The sequence below is a fragment of the Cardiocondyla obscurior genome, linkage group LG07, assembly GCF_019399895.1.
Source record: "Cardiocondyla obscurior isolate alpha-2009 linkage group LG07, Cobs3.1, whole genome shotgun sequence".
Lineage (NCBI taxonomy): Eukaryota > Metazoa > Arthropoda > Insecta > Hymenoptera > Formicidae > Cardiocondyla > Cardiocondyla obscurior.
Genome location: NC_091870.1, coordinates 4,723,700 through 4,742,018, shown reverse-complemented (window position 1 = coordinate 4,742,018; position 18,319 = coordinate 4,723,700). Strand labels below are relative to the sequence as shown.

At 39.3% G+C, this 18,319-nt stretch overlaps 1 protein-coding gene across 4 annotated transcripts in view; it reads left to right on the top strand.

The window, feature by feature from the left end:
• The window catches only part of LOC139104110 (fatty acid synthase-like), a 317,124-nt gene that overhangs the window by 121,304 nt on the left and 177,501 nt on the right, over positions 1 to 18,319 (top strand). The window lies entirely within an intron of this gene.

Genomic DNA, 18,319 nt, shown 5'->3' with positions numbered 1-18,319 from the left:
GATTTAAATATTAAAATTTAAAAAACTATTTTAATGTAAGCAGTTTGAATTAAATGTTTTAAAATGTTTTAAGAATATTTGTCATATTGTATAAATACATTTATTTCTGGATATATATGTTATATAAAATGCATGTTTAAAAAACGTCTGTAAATATCTTATTAAAAATTAAAAAAAAAATATTTTTTTAAGATTTTATTAAAAAAAAATTTTTAATGGAGGTTTTCGGAAGAAAATTTAGTTAAGGGACAGCGTTGTGCTAACGTTTCGCAAACATTGCAGTTTGCACGTCAGTGCTGAAGTTCCGATATTGAGCTTACTTGTTACTAAATAGTTTTTATATATCTTTTTTGAAATTAAGGTTGTTTCATGTTGTTTTCCGCTGCCGTGAGCAGAGTGTAGATGACTGTTTCAATTTGACAAATAATTTTTTCTGTAAATATTTTCGTTGGGGCTATGGCAAAATTGTGTCCTTTAGAAACAATAGCTATCGCCAATGAAGATAAGGTGTGGTTACTGAGGTTTTAGACTATATGAGCCATGTCTGTGGTTTGGATGTTGGGTGTGATTTTATCAAACTTTTAAATTTTTTTTTTCTTTCTTCCGCATAACTTATAGCCTATTTTTGTGTTACTTGATCAAACATTTGCCACGAATCGGATCCAATTGTATTAGCCAAAGTAAGATGTAGCCTGAGTAGCTTACAAGTGAACGTTCCAGCTGTTTCTTTTGATTGCTGAAATTTTTTCTCTGATTAATTTTAATAATGCTTGTTAAAAAATGGAATTTGTTTTAATTGTGAAAAAAAATTTTTAATTGAAAATACTTTGGTACCACTTATTCGTTGCAGCACCGTTTCAGAAAGGTTAACGAGCACAGTTTGATGTGCAAGGACTTCTATAGTTTGGTAAATAAATTTACCAACCCTAAAATAGCTCCTTTGTGAAGATTCATAATTCTAGTTTTAAGATTTTCACGGCTACTGGCTTCAGTAGAAATGGATGTTTTTGGATGGGAGCCGTGTTGAAAGACGGCGTTGTGCCAACGTTTTACAAACATTGCAGTTTGCATCATCAGGACAGAAGCTCTGATATTGAATTTACTTGTTACTAGATGATTCTTATATACCTATTTTTTCCTTCCCTCATGGTGGGGAAGGGCAAGACTAATGTGTGTTGCCGACTAATTGTAGTTTATAATTGATCAACTGATCAATTGGTGGTTTCAACTGACGCGAGGCGTTGCTTGACATTTTAGTCTTGGCGAGCGACATAAGCGATTTAGAGAGCGACGACGAGAGTGATTACGAATGCGAGGAAATCAAAGGAGAGCTGAGGTGATCAGGCGAGAAGTTTGGGCGAGAATTTTGCAAGTAAGAAGGTGAGCTGCCCGTGGAGAGATGATAAGTGGACAACTTGCATGAGACCGTGTTCAATTGTTACCAAGTACCAAGTGGAGGCCAGAAGGCGTTGAGAGAAACCACGTCGCGCGGTCGGCACGTGCTAATCACGTGCCAGGAATGTAGCCGCCTGCGTTGTGAGAAGTGCAAATCAAACATTGTTGTATTATTGTGGTACAAGTTTGGAGACCAGAGAGCGTTTACCATCGAGAGATCGTAAGGAACCGCCGAAAAGGAATACGTCTATCGAAGGACTCAGCACGTGTGTAGTGCGTAACAGACGCATGCAAACTTTGGTGTTATGCTCGGTTTTGCGTATTAACAGTTCCGTACGGTATTGCGTTAAGTTTAATTTAGTACGTTACTTTGCGTAAATTTTGTTCTATACAACTTTGCGTTAGGATTAGTAATACGCGTGTTTACACATATTCCGTTCCGTACCATTTTGCATTAGATTTAGTTCCGTGCGACTTTGGGTTAGGTTAAATTTAGTTAGTTCTGTATTTCCGTGCTGATACTATTGTTTGTTTACAGGTTAATAAATTTGGGTTGCGTTTAACAGCTCGGAGAACGTGGGTTTCTCCCCATCAAAAAGAAATTAATTTGTCAACGTGAATTAAAGGCAATTATTATTATTAATTTTAGAGATTCTGAGAAATTCTGTTCATTACTTCTACACAGTGTCTTCATCTTTATTTTTGTCTTCATTAACAACTTTCTCACTTTCTTTATCAGTCTCTCTCTGATCCATTGATCCTGTCATCCTTAAAATTCTTAATTTTCTCCTTACATCTCCATGCTCTTAATCCCTATCCCACTCTTAATTTTCTCAAATTTAATTCTTTCCTGATAATATACCTTGGGGTACAAAAATATAATCTAAATATCCACTTTACATAATTTATCAATACTTTGTCCAACTCTTTTCTTTATTCCACCCCCATATCTCTACTCCGTACTCCATCACACTTTTAACTACATAATTGAATGAGACCCATCTTCTTTCAAAATCCTCCCTACAAATCCTTTCTCTTAAACTTCATATTGTTTCGCTGCTAATTTTCTCTTTATTTTTAACTCTTTTATATGATTATTATAATTTCTTTTTCTGTTCAACACAAAAACTAAATATTTAAATTCTTTTATCTACTTTAGTTCCTTCTTTTTCCATTTCCATACCTCTCTTTTTTTTCCATTTTTATTGAATACCAACTGTTAAAAGATTTCATCTTAATTAGTTATGCTACCGCCGCGGGGCAGCATCTCGTGGCCGATCACCCCGGATCGATATCGATCTGGCGTTCAATTATCGCCTCCGATTCTCGAAAGCGTTGCCGGCTCGAGTTTTCATTCATTGTTTCACTTGCTGTGTAAAGATCGCCTCGTGTGCATTAAGAGTGCAGTGTGCTTTTCTCAGGTTTTCTACTCATCGTTGTTCGACTTATTCCTTTGTCTATTAGTGCAAGCTCATTAAAATCATTGCCGTGTGCAACTCTGGAAGACTCATTGACAGAATCATCTAGAAGAAATCATCCTGCAGCACGAGGCGTGTTGAACCTCGTGCTCAGTAACTCATCCGACTTCGCAGCTTAATACCGTAATAATTAATATAATTTTGCCTGGAGTGACATTTCATTGCGAACTCGATTGATCAGACAATAGACAGATATCTAAATCATAGTGAAACTCATCCGGGAAACTCATAGTTAATTTCATCTCGCGGCCACGTGCATATCACGTTATCTTTGTGTGATTTGCTCTCAAAAAAAGATTAACACTTGCGCTTTCGTAATTATTGTAACCGGCCACGATCACATTGTCATTTTGGCGGTAGCATCATTTGTAAAACTTATTTCTACACACCAACACCTTTGATTTTTTCGCATTTAATTCAATCTTTTTTTTTTGTTAAACTTTTCAAACATGTCTAATAACGCCTCTCTATTCTTTACTACCATAACTATCTTATCTGCATACGCTATTGACCATATTCTCTGGCTGTCTAACTTAATTTCTTCTATTCCTTTCACACTCATACGTTTATCTGAATCCGCAATATAAATACTAAACAGAAAAGGACTTATCACGTACCCCTGTTTGATTCCTTTTTTTGTTGTCATACTGCTTGAGATTTCTGCTTCCGTTCTAATAACCGATGTTGTCTCATCATACACTTCTTCTATTATCTTCACAAATCTTGCTTCTACTTCTTTCTTCTGCATCAAATCTCATAAAATTTCTTTGTTAACATTGTTAAAGACTGCAGTCAAATATATAAATACTGGATACAACTTTCTTTTGTTTTTCTTTCCCTCTCTTTGTATCAGATAATTTATGATAAAAATATTATCCATTGTACCTCTTCCGTTTCTGAAGTCGCCATGACTTTTTGGTATAATTCTTAATGTATTAACCTTCTTCTTCAGTCTTCTCCTTATTATCTTCGCATAAATCTTGTAAGCCGTACACAGTAATGATATCCCTTTGTAATTTTGAGGTTTATCTTTGTCTCCTTTCTTATAGATTGGTAAAATTACAATAATTTTCCAATCTTCTGGTAGTTTTCCTTTTCTCCACACTTATTTCAATATATCCTCGATTCCTTTTTTCACCGCTTTTTCCCCATGAATCTACGCTTCTGCTGGTATCCCGTCTATCCTTGCAGCTTTTCTTTTCTTCATATTTTTTAGTATCCTCCAAATTTCTTCATTTTTTAACTTTTTGGTATCTCTTACCTTCTCTTAATTTATCCTTTTTTCTTCCTGTACCTCATCTTTCTTCTCTTTACTATTTCCTTTTGTACCTGTTAAAAGATTTGAAATGCTAATTAGTTTTGTCACCGCTGCGGGGGCAGCACCTCGTGGCCGATCGCCGCCGACAGATCGATATCGATCTGTCGTTCGATATTTTGCCTCCGATTCTCGAAGGCGTTGTCGGCTCTAGTCTTTCAGTGTTCACTCTGCTGTGCTTAGCATCGTCTCGTGTGCAACGAAGTTCTTTGTGCAACTCTAGAAGATTACTCATCGATCGACTTATCAGGAAGACTCAAGCCATTGTCTACAGTGCAACTCAGCCAGCGCATCTTCGCCGTGTGCAAAACTCGAAGAACCGACTAGAAGACATCATCCTGCAGCACGAGGCGTGTTGAATCTCGTGCTCAGTTACTCAAAAGACTTCGCAGCGTATTAGCTCCATAATTTATAGAATTGTGCTTGCAGTTTCACTCAGTGCGAACTCTAAAAAACTCTCAACTTAACCGTGAACTCAGTGAAACTCATCCTAAATTCAGTGCGGATCTTACCGGGCGAACACGTACTCACCACGTGCCGCCGCGTGGCTCTAACACGAAGGAATTCCACCCGCCTTTTCGTATAATCTCAAACCGGCCACGACCGCGTAACATCTCTGCGGTGTTCTGTATTTCTCATTTAATTTTGTAAATCTCAGTTTTCATACAGTACCCTCCAGCAATTTTATAAAATGCTCTTCTTGTATCTCCTTACTTACATTATTTCCTACAAATTCTTTCCTTTTATTTTATTTATGAAACTCCAAATATTTTTTCCATTTCTTAATACTTTTAGCTCCTCTCTTTCTTTCCTTCTTTTTTTCTCCCTACACTCTTCCATTAGAATCTTTCATTCTCTTCTTTCTTTATTATACACCTCTTTTCTGATTCTTCCCTTTTTCTAACTCTGTAGTGTTTTTTTCACCTATCTCTTCTTTCTCGTGCACTCCTTGTTCCACTAGTCTTTAAACCCAATCTTTTTACTCCTCTTTTTGTACCTTTTTTCACCAATGCCTCGTTCACGAGTTGTTTCAGCTTCTTCCATTTCTCCACTATTGTTATACCTTTACTTATTTTCTTCCATTTCATATTCGTTTTCTTCCTGTATTCTTTTATTGCATCTTTATTTTAGCATATTACATATTTCTTCTCTTTTCTTACATCTTCTATCTCTATTTGATCTTTCTTTTCTTCCGTACAATCCTTTTCTTTCTTCTCTTTTATTTTCAAAAATAAGGGCATGTGGTCTGAGTCTATTCTGCTCTCTACCTTAAATCTATTTACAATTTTATATTCACACTCGTTAACAACTACATAATCGATAACCGAGCACTCATTCACTTCAATATACTGTAACGATCGCGACTTTCGGCGTCGCGTAGTTCTTGCCGGATTAAGATTCGCCGGAGCCAGGGTTTGCGCGAACTCGGTGGAGCGCGATAGGTCGGGTTCTAGTTGCGGCTTGGGCCGTCAGGAGCGCCCGTCGAAGAAGCCGAGGTTGCTCGGGCTGACCCGAGGAGCAGCGGTCGGAAGCGCCCGACCGCGGCGATGTCGGCGACCAGTGGTCTCAGATTGCAGACGGGCAACATACGCACACTAAGCACAATGCCGTGTCCGTGTGCGCCCGCAGCGCCTGCAACGCCTCGGCCAGCGTCGGCTGCTGGAAGAGCGCAGACGTATGTCATATCTGACTCTGTCTCTCTAGAACTACGTGACGTCGGCTGTAGTTCTGGAGAGACAGAGTCAGATATGACATACGTCTGCGCTCTTCCAGCAGCCGACGCTGGCGGCGCGCTGCGGGCGCACACGGACACGGCATTGTGTTTAGTGTGCGTATGTTGCCCGTCTGCAATCTGAGACCACTGTCGGCGACTTGCTGTCGCGCAGCGGATCCGGTGCCGGATGGGAGCACCCGTCCGGAGAATCATATTCGGCACAAAGTGCCCTGGAATCAACGGCAGTCGGGAGCGCCCGACTGCGGCGGTGTCGTTGACTGAGTGCCGTACGGTAGATCCGGAGCCCAGACGGGAGCGCTCGTCTAGGGGATCTTGGTGGCCCGGAACATCCGGGGGCGCCGGCGATATCCGGTCGCCTCGGTGGTGGAGCCTCGGGAGCGCCCGAGAACTCCAAAAACCTGAGTTTGTACTCTGCCTTGGGAGCGCCCAAGGCAGCGGAAGACTCTCACCGGGAGCGCCCGAGAACGACTCGGGAACACCCGAGTCGGAGAGTATGTAAGAGGCTTTGAGAGCGCCCGAAGACTTAGGAGCTGGAAGATGTATTCGGGTTGAGGATCGAATCCGGACAAGGTATCTTCTCTGCCGCGAGCTCGGCTTATATAGCCGCCGAGATGAGAGTGAGGGAACTTCCATTCTTAACTCGGCGGCGCGCGCCACCGTCGAACCGGTGGTCGTTCGACGTATTATTCTTTGCGCGTCCGGTATTGTCCGAGCCGGTGTTCCTCGGAGACGGCGTCGGCCGTCTAGGGCGGCTGTTAGCTCTTTTCGTGGCGTGGCGTATGCTCTCGCCACAATACATAAAATACCAAAAAATACCAAAAACCGTCCCCACTAACATTTAAATTTTAAATAGGTATCTCTTTCTTCTCATTTTCTTGCAATTTTTCTTGTATAGCTTACTATTACTTTCAGGTAATTTTGAAAAATATTTTACTAAATACGTATATGAATTGTACAATACTCTCGTAGCTTGCTTGGCTCAATCCTTGTCTGAAATTCATGATACCAAAAAAATATTCCTTCTCTGACTATTCCTAAAAACCTCATAGCAAGAACGATTTGCTTGTTAATATTATAATCATTACGAACAAATGACCTAGAATCGACAAGTAAAGTACCGCAGTACTTACACAAGATAAATATTTTGAATCCAAGTTCTGTATCTCTTGACTGCTTAAATGATATATTGCGTTTGCACTTTTACACACAGTTATATCAGATATAGCAGCAAACACACTGATAAACTCTATTATTCGATAACAAAAATTCAAATTTACAAGGACATCAGTGCTAGAAGCTCTCATTTTTTAACCGAGATGCTCGTTTCGAAGTAGGTAAGCAATTCTTATTTTTCTTGTAAATTTGATATTTTATTTGGTGTTTACCGACGACGAGAACGATTTGAATGAGAGCTAGCACGCCAAACCACTTGTGACCTTGATGTGACCTTTACTGATCATCAAGGTCAAAAATAAAAATGGTCAAATGCATATTTAAATGTAAAATTTTTCACTTCTTTTAATTTCCAGTGTTAAAATTAGGGCAACCCGAATGACAAAACAGACTTGATCTTGAAATGACCTTCACGATCATTGTCAAAATTAAATTCTTTATGACTGTTGGATGGCCAGAGAACAATCCTAAATCCCTGTACTTGAAATTTTTTTCGTAATGCTGGTCAAACTTTCTAACGCTACATGCATCGCGCTTTAGGTGATCTTGAATTTGTGTTCAGATTTTTTGATGATATACTCATTGCATTCGAATCGGAAACAGAGCATGTAAAACACTTGAAAATAGTTTTCGACCGTCTCAATAAATTTCACCTTCGTGTAAATCTTGATAAATGTGTTTTTAGTGTTTTCGAATTAACTTTTTTTGATTACACGGTTATTTCGCAAAGGCTTAAACTCACAGCAGAAAAAGTTCAAACAATTATTAATTATACCAAGCCTCGTACTGTTGAGAAGCTAAGAAGTTTTTTTAGGAATAATAAATTTTTATCGTCGTTTTATTCCAAACGCAGCTAAAACTCTTAACCCGTTCAATGCTTATAGCAATAACTTGCGCAAGCGTGACAAACGCAAAATTCTATAGTCTACAGAAGCGGAATCTGCATTTATCAAATTGTTAGAGTTTTCAATAACACTTCACAAAATTTGCAAAATTAGAATATAATTTATTTATTAAAAAAGAATATACAAAAATAATAAGGATAAAATAATAAAAATTAAATGTGTAGAGTTGGACGAATAAATTAAAGAACAAAAATGATTTAACTGTTTGATAAAATATATAATTAATAAAAGAGATACACTGGTCTTTACTGAGTGGCTGCTTGAATGCATCTAAAGCGCTCCGATTTATTTCGGGGCCCGTTGGCCCTCTCGTTTCTTTGTCTCTTAATCTAGGGATACAATTCCTATCAAGCACGTACTAATGATTCATCTAAATCTATATCTTTTGTCCTAACGGTTCATTACACTCTTCTTGACTCCGAAGCACGTTCTATTTACTTAATATTATATTACTATATAGCACACTCAGTTTGTCTAATATTTTAATATAAAGTTATTTCTCAACAAAATGATAAACGCTTGCTGGCTTTGCGGCACGCGAACAAGCCTGGCAAAGTGTATAGAGCACGCAAAATACTAAGTATGCTATGTCGTAGCTGACAACTATTCTTTGCAAAGCGATACGATCTTTCTGCATTGAGATACAGAGAGTAACTAACTAATCGGCACGGAGGCTTGCAATGTCTGGCTGCCTTACCTTTGTTCTTAAAGACGTGCGCATAATATTACGGAATGGCCCGGGTTCTCTGAAAAATGACACTTATTAGGCGGTCTACGTGATCGGATATTTAGTTATAAATTTCTCGGTGCCAGCAAGCAATAAAACTAAGACACGGCGGCAGCAAGTAATAAAAGAAAGGAGCAAAAAATGAGAAAGTTTTCAAACGCACATAGTTTTTAAAAGCACAAGTGTCATGTTACATTTTAGCATTTTCTTATTTTCTAACACAAATGTAAAACCGATTTATCAAATGTTACACTGTTCGCTCACCCATCTGACAACGCTGGAGTTAGGCTAATTACCAACGCCTCTGATTACGCAATTGGCTCAGTAATAGAGCACAAGCCCGAAAACTTGTGGAAACCGTTAGCATTTTTCTCTAAAAAATGCACTCCGATGCAGTTAAAATATAGTACATGTGATCGCGAGCTTACTACAATATTCGAAGCAATACGTTATTTCAAACATTACTTAGAAAATCGTAATTTTGAAATTCTTACTGACCACAAGCCGCTTATATATGCATTCGAGCAGCTTTCCGATAAAGCTTTCCCACATCAAGCACGTCCATTATCATATATTGCACAATTTTCAACTAAAATCAAACATATTTCTGGTAAGAATAACGTAGTGGCGGATTCGCTATCCCGTGTAGAAGCAATTTGCTTCCCCGATCAAATAGGATTAAAAGGGGCTATCGTCTGAGCAAAACTCATTAGTAACACTAGGAAACTTGGCATACAAGTAGTACATGGAAAACTATTAGACACGTATTTTTTTATATTGGCCTAAAAGCCGTTGGGAGAGTAGAAATCATTTTTATTGATTTTGAGGGATGGTTCGACTACTTTGTAAATTATTTTTAAGATTGTTGCAAAATCAGTTAACTAAGGGTTTTTGCGATCGCTAATAACGAATTTGAAGCCCGTTTTTATAAATTTAAAATGGTGGATTCAATATGGCGAGAAGTACGTGCAAATATAACAAATCGGGGTGCTTTTTGAACGTGAGTCTCCTTGCCTCTCACGAGTTAAGATACGTTTCAACTTACACTTTAAATTTAGTGCAATAATGTGCAGAGTTAACGTTTGTTATGGCAAAAAAGTGCTGCATGCACATTGATGTCATACACAATCCACATTTAATTTTTGCAATATTATTGCGGTGTTCACATGTGCCATTGCAATTTTTCAAACAGAAATCTGCAGGAACTTCGCATTTGTCGGGTTTTTCTGCAACATACTCACACTTCCATCAAGCGTATCGAAATATATTCTTAAGTTTGGGGGAGGAAAACTGGTTATGAATTAAAGACTGTATTTTGAAGATGTTATTTCTTAAATGTAAATTTTTATATCATAGTTATACAGCATGACAATATCTGAAAATTGTTTTAAAAAATTCTTCCAAGGTCTAAAAGTGTAAACATCCAGCAGTTGAATTAAACCAGTGGTTTCAGTGGAAAATGTAAAAATTTGGATGTTTTTATTATTTTTATCAATATTGTCGAATTTTTTTTAGTTTGGCCAGTCAAGGAATCTAACAAAAAAAACAAAGTTTTCCTCAATGTTTGATAAAAAACGTTTGTGAAACAATTAATGGCAAGGTCGGATGATAGTTTGCCTGATTTTGATGCAAATAAGATAATATTGTTTGCTTTGTACAAAGTTTTCTCAACGATTGGTCCAAATTTACCACTAGTCTCTTGTAGGACTATTAATAAAGAGGACTTTAAATCTCTGTTGGCAGAAATGATTGGTTGAATAGTGTAGCTGTGCGTTAAAGAATTCAAACATTGCGCTAAACACTCGACTTTCAATGATCTTCTTAAAGCAAGCGTGCGACTTGTATGCGTTTCTAAATTGAATCCCGATTGATCGGAATTATAAACATTGTTTATAATTGTTCACTTACAAACATAATCTCTGATTTTACTTTAGAAACAAATTCGTTTGATGCTTGTAATGATTTTTCCTTTGACAGTATTTGTTTTTTAGTCACAAATTTATTTATCTTTCTCGATACAATTCCATGATTCACTTTAAAATTATGTACCCAAAATGTGGAAGCAGTGAATAATGTCGGTGATAAATTGATTTCATCTTTAGCCTGTTAACCATCCTTTTATATCAACGTCATGAATAAACAGCGATTTTTCAAAGGAAATTTTAAATTGATCCAAAACATACTTTGAAATTTGTAGTAATTTTTTATTTCTCGTGCTACGTCCTTTAATTTGTGCCTCCCATTTATACAATAACTTCAAATTAGAAACGTGCTTAAATCTGTGCTGGACTGTCTTTAAAAACAAAGCTTTTGTCTTTTCAAAACGCCAAAATTGTACAGCCCTCGATTTATATTCGATATCAATATCAATTATAGTTTTCTTGTAATCTTTTATTAATTCATCAAAATCACTTTCAGGAACCTCCTCAAGAGGAATTGCTTCAGGATATACACTTTCTTTGTTAAAGCTTAAAGTATCAATGCTTTCAACAAATATCTGTGTATCTATAGCATCTTTAATTAAATTTTCCAAATTAGCTGCAAAAAAAATTTTCCTCGTCTGTAATAACAAAATCCACATCATATTTAAAAGAAATAAAACTTTTTTGTAATAAAATAACAATGTTTTTCGGATTGACATTATCTTTGCAGGTACTTTAAATTTATAAATCATAAGAAATAAAAATTGCAGCTGCTAAAAAACAAGAATTCAAGTTTTGATGAGAGTAGTTACGTAGCGTATGAAGCGAGTCAGAATTGAACATATTAATCAAAAAGAATTGTAAATGCCCTCTATGCTGATTGGCAAACTATTATATGACTATGTGACAAATTGATCTTTAGCCTTGCGTTTAATCTTCTAGTGTTCTAAAGTTATTAGCGCAAAATCTAATAACCTAGTTGCTACCTAGCGGTCCGCTCAGGTATTTACATATTTGTCGGAAAATAAATTTTAAATCACATAATAAATGAAAATTTACATTTTTTTCGCGATTACTTAAAAACTACTGAACAAAAATTTTTGCTGTACACTTGGCCCACCATCCTCAAGGTTTTATGAAAAAAAAAACGATGATAAACTGTGTCCTTCAAGAATAATTAGAGTGACAAACTGCAAAATAATTTATAAAATAGTCACACTGTTCAAGATTTGAACCCACGTAGCACAACAGCACCTGAAAAGCGCTTTCTAAGCGCTAATGCTAACGTATGAACTCAGCGCTTTAAAAGCGCTTTTAAAATCCATTATAAAAAGCATATTATATGCGCAAAAGATCAGCGCATAAAAATTCCAGTTTTATAGCGCTTAAAGAGCGTTTAAAATCTGTTCCAAAAAAGACTCATTAGTATTATTCGTTTTGTGTCTCGGAAATCGCTCTAAGCGAGCTCAACACACTCCGGGTGCATTCAAGGAGACGTCACTGATGCAACCCGGCACCGTCTTCTTGTTTTAATGCCACACATTAAAAAAAAGAAGACAGTGTCCAGTTCATCAGTGTGTGCCATTCAGAGTGTGTTGAGCTCGCTTGGAACGACTCCTGAGAGATACCTAAAACGAACAATACTAATTTTGAACATATTATAAACGCGTATTGTTAATTAAGCTAGGCTGCCGAACACAGTTAAAGATTAATTTATATGTTATTATAATTTATCAGCGCTAAATAAATAAGTGTAATAAGTACAAATTTTGAAGTTTATTAAATGACCAATGTTCAGTATATTCTCGTGACAATTCTTACATTAAGTTTAATAAAATTATTTCTCTTGAATCGACCTTTTTGAGTGGCTTCGAAGCCACGTACTTACAGAACCTGTAACTTTAGATTTTGAAAAGTTCTCTTTATATTGTTTGCCACATGCATCTGAAAAAAGATAAGTTACAATATATACATAAAAAATATTAAAACATAAGATACGTTAATAATCATATTTATTAAAAGTAGATAAAGTATATTTTAATTAAAATACAACAGAATTTAAAGTAATTAAGAGTTTAATATTTTTTCAGAATTTTCAATAACTTATCAATAATGCACACACCACACTTAAGTGTTTTTATTCCTTTTTTAAATTCTGCCCCTGCCCAATTAAGTTGCGATGCAACCTTTGAAGAAAAGATCTTCTTACATATTGCCGTAGCCATTTCTCCTTCGTGATGCCCTCTTCCAGCTACAATACTAAAATGGGATACCTGTACAGAAAAAAAAGTTATAAAGAAAAAGTTATATTAATGCGTTGAAATAATTTGCTAATTTTTTATAAATACAGGATGTTAAATATTTACCGCAAAATCATAGTTGTCGCCGTTTTGAAGAAACAATTCCCATTCATAAAACGCATTCATATCGGGTAAGGGAAGAGTAGGCCATCCTTCTGGTTTTTTTACATCTTCGCCAGTTCTTACATGATCTATAATGAGATCGAGTTTATGATCCAAATTATTAAAATTTCGTAATAATTCTTCTTGCTTTGAAAGAACTGTTTTTAGTATTACAAGCATACTTGTAAAAAATTGAATATGTATATATATATATATATATATTCAGATAACAAAACATGTAAAGAAAAATCACATTTTAAAAAGATTTATTATAATGTTAAAGATATATGTATAATAAAATAATTTAAATATATACTAGTGTGGCACTAAGCCACGAAAACTACACTTTCCAGACCCCGCGCCGCGACCATCACCGTTCGCCAAAGACTTCGCGCGGCCCCGGCCAAAATTTAATTTACGCGCGGGCCGACCAGCCGCCCGCGGCGCGTAGCGCGGATTACCGTAACGGGTAACACGGGCCGCCCAACCGCCCACACCGCGCACCGCCACAGACCGCTCGGGAGTGGGGTGTCCCCCACTCCCGGGCCCACGGGTATATAAGCTGCCTCGTCCGCAGACGAGGCACCTTTTCCGCGCTGGGGAGCACCCCAGCATCCGATCCTCCAGGACTTGGGCGCTCCCAAGTCTTCCTCGACCGGGCCCACCCGGCCTCCGAAACCGACTTCGATTCTCCGAAACTCGGGCGCTCCCGAGCCTTCCTTCGACCGGGCGCTCCCGGCCGTCCTCGACACCGACATCTCCGAGACTCGGGCGCTCCCGAGCCTTCCTTCGACCGGGCGCTCCCGGCCGTCCTCGACACCGACATCTCCGAGACTCGGGTGCTCCCGAGCCTTCCTTCGACCGGGCGCTCCCGGCCGTCCTTGAAACCGACTTCGATCTCCGAGACTCGGGCGCTCCCGAGCCTTCCTTCGACCGGGCGCTCCCGGCCATCCTCGACACCGACATCTCCGAGACTCGAGCGCTCCCGAGCCTTCCTTCGACCGGGCGCTCCCGGCCGTCCTCGACACCGACATCTCCGAGACTCGGGCGCTCTCTCTCGCCAGCACGGTCCTGGCGTTCCGTCGCATAGTCGAATTAAGTCGCGGCGCCGCCGACTCGCGAACGCGAAGCCTGTACGTCCGATACGGCCCGCACGGCCTGGTTTGTATTCCGCGCCGCCGACTCGCGAACGCGAAGCCTGTACGTCCGATGCGACCCGACCGACCTGGCTGGTAATCCGCGCCATCGACTCGCGAACGCGAAACCTGTACGATCGATACGGCCCGAGCGGTCCGTCCTGTAACCCGCGTCGCCCACTCGCAACCACGGAAGCCTGTATGACCAATACGGCCTGTTTACCTAGGATACGTCCCAAAGCGACCCGCACTAGCGTTCCCCTGGAATCCAGCTCACGGCGGATGGCCGTTTTGTTGCAATTCATTCTTTCGTTTATTACTTTGTTTATTCCTTTTGTTAGATTAAGTGTATTATTTGACTCTATATTCTTTCTTTTATTAATAAATCTTTTATTTTACGATTAACCAAGTCTCGGTTTCTTTACACTCGCACTCTGGCTTCCGACGAGCTTTCCGGACCCGAAATCACCGTGTTACACTAGAGTAATAAAAGAAATAGATAAATAAATGTTAAAATTACATACATTTACTTGTCGAAGAAGAAAATATGTCTTGCTCCAAGTTTGATTCACTTGCTGGTGAGAACGCTAAACAAGATTAAAATGTATAAAATAAAATAGATACAATACAGAAAAACAATATCGTACAAATATATTAAAGCTAGCTACTGAAGTTGATATGTACTTACCACCAGATAATGTTTTTAAAACATGGTACCGCCCAGCATTCGATATAGATGTGACAAGTGATTTGTTAGATTGGCTTGAATTAAATCTAGTAGTTGGAGTAAGAGCAAAAGCGGAGATTGGACTTTGCCTAGGTTGGCAAGTTGAAACGGGCGTCAGATTATTTACTTCATCTGTAATCATTTAATGAACAATTAAGTAACATGATTTACATATTTCAATAAGTAACATATTTCAAAAATATTTCTAATTTCAGTAGCATTTACCTATAAATGGAAGAGATTCTAAAGATCGGTCAGGTGATCTGAGCAACTGTACATTTGTATAATTTTCACTTTGTCTTCCATTTTCTTTATTTATTATTTCGACCGGATTGTTTTGCACATGAGTCTCTTCCGTCTCTTTTTCGTTTCGTGTTTTTTTCATTCGGTCCTGAATTCTTTTACGTGCTTTTTCAAGTTCTGCGTTTATATCCTCTACACCACATTTTTTGGGTACTTCTATATTAGAATCGACAAAATTTTCTTCTACGTCTGATGATTGTTTTTCATCATTTGTACAAATTCTCTTCCATTTATTTTTAGTTGCATTATTTCTTAATCTTTGCCAAACATTTCGTACCGAATTAGTACTTCTGATGCCAGAACTTTTTTTATAATTTGAATTTGGTGGTCTGGGTAGAGCCTTTCCTTTAATTTTAAAAAATTGTGAATTTTCCTTCTCTTCTTCTTCATCAGTGTCCTCCTCATTATACAATATATTTCTCTTTTTTTTCTCATTCCTCTACCGCTTTCTTTATCTGTATCAAGCCCATCTGTGTCTTCGGCCATTGGCAGCATTTCTCTCGCTTTCTTATACGAAACTGAAATAGAACAAGCACCAAAGTGTTTTAACAGTAAACTTCGTAAGATTATTAATTTTTTAGTATAGTTTATACAAACTCACTGTAAGTTTTTCGCAATGTACATGGAAGAATTTTCCATGTTTCACTATCTGCATCAATATAAGCTTTTACAGCTTTGCTCTCTTCTTTTGAATTTGGTGGACATAAAACAAAATCATCAAAAATCCACTTGGTTGAGACAACTGAAGTAATCGTTTATCCTTCATCTTGCGTTTCTATAATACTGTATTTTTTTGTCTGAAATAAGTGTTATTTATTATAATTATATTTTATTGAAAAAAAAGAAAAAATAATCTCACCAAAACATCTATTAAGTTATAATAAAACAAAAATTAAAGTGTATCTAAAAAATTTTATATATTAATTTTACTTTTAAAAATATTCCACATACCTTAACACATAAAAATTAATTTTTAGTTAAAAAATTACAAAAGATGAAGCATAGGAAAAATCGCATATTCAAGGTCTTCGCAAGGAAAACAAATACATTTATAAAGAATGTCAGAGAAATTATAAACAATAAAATTGTCATTCAGATTGTATGCAATACAAATTCCTAAATCACTAGATGGTAATGGGTAATTATATACATCTTTAGTAGCTTCAAAAATTCTAACGACAATTTTCAAGGCGTTAACATCTCCAGTATTCACAATATTTTGAACTAGTCCAAACATTCCATTTTTTAGAAAAACACAATTATTTGGTTGACTTAAGGTCAGAGTATAAGATACGTGTTTATATTTTTTGTACTGTAATATAACTGTATCTATATTGGCTATTGGACCATTTACATGCTTATTCATAGGACCTGTTGTTTCATTTTTTAAACAATTTATGGTATCAACAAATTCTCTTTCACATAGCCTACGACATATTTGTTGGAGAGGCTTAGAAGATGTTTTAATAAGTCTTTTTAATCCACCTAACTTGTCTTCAAACGGATAAGCACTGAAATTCATAAGGTTTCCAAATCTCATCACATCAGAAATCAAGTGCAATAACATATGAACATTGTATACAACAAAACCTTTTCCAAAAACTTTGACACTGTATTTTACAAACATCTCTATAAAATTACTTGCATCAGCTATATGAGTAACTATTAGGTTATCGTTGTACAAAATATACATTGCAGTATGCAAAAGCAAAAATAGTTTGTAAACTTCATCTTTTAACACAAACTTAAATACCACAGCTCCTAGATATAACAGCATCTGCCTAAATTCTGTTCCTTTCCACTCAGAAAAGCGTCTCAAGATAGGTTTTCTTGAAAACTCAATTGGGATGTAATTTGCAAGATTTATAAGTTGTGGCCTGAGGCCACGAATAACTCAGACCCCGCGCCGCGACCACCACCGTTCGCCCAAATTAATCGCGCGGTCCCGTCCACAATTAGAATAAGCGCGGGCCGACTAGCCGCCCGCGGCGAGTAGCGCGGACTTTCACAACGAGCGACATGGGCCGCCCAACCGCCCACACCGCGCACCGCCACCCGACCGCCCGGGAGTGGGGGCCCCCACTCCCGGGCCCACGGGTATATAAGCTGCCTCGAGCGCAGACGAGGCACCTTGTTCCGCGCTGGGGAGCACCCCAGCATCCGATCCTCCAGGTCTTGGGCGCTCCCAAGACTTCCTCGACCGGGCTCACCCGGCCTCCGAAACCGACTTCGCTCTTGACGACTCGGGCGCTCCCGAGCCTTCCTCTGACCGGGCGCTCCCGGCCATCCTCAACACCGACATCTCCGAGACTCGGGCGCTCCCGAGCCTTCCTTCGACCGGGCGCTCCCGGCCGTCCTCGCCACCAGACATCTCCGAGACTCGGGCGCTCCCGAGCCTTCCTTTGACCGGGCGCTCCCGGCCATCCTCAACACCGACATCCCCGAGACTCGGGCGCTCCCGAGCCTTCCTCTGACCGGGCGCTCCCGGCCACCCTCGACACCGACCTCTCCAAGACTCGGGCGCTCCCGAGCCTTCCTTTGACCGGGCGCTCCCGGCCATCCTCAACACCGACATCTCCGAGACTCGGGCGCTCCCGAGCCTTCCTTCGACCGGGCGCTCCCGGCCGTCCTCGCCACCAAACATCTCCGAGGCTCGGGCGCTCCCGAGCCTTCCTCTGACCGGGCGCTCCCGGCCATCCTCGACGCCGACCCTCTCGAAAACTCGGGCGCTCCCGACTCTCTCTCGCATATTCGCGCCAATACGGCCCCCGACGTTCCGACGCACAATCAAACTAAGTCGCCGCGCCGCCGACTCGCGAACGCGAAACCTGTGCGTCCGACACGGCCCTCACGGCCCGATTTGTAATCCGCGGAAACTTGTGCGTCCGACACGGCCCTCACGGCCCGATTTGTAATCCGCGCCGCCGACCCGCGAACGCGAAACCTGTGCGTCCGACACGGCCCCCACGGCCTGATTTGTAACCCGCGCCGCCAACGCGAAGCCCGTGCGTCCGACACGGCCCGAGCGGCCCTTCCTGTAATCCGCGGAAACCTGAACAACCGACGCGGCCTGTTACCTAGGATAAGGCCGGAAGCGACCC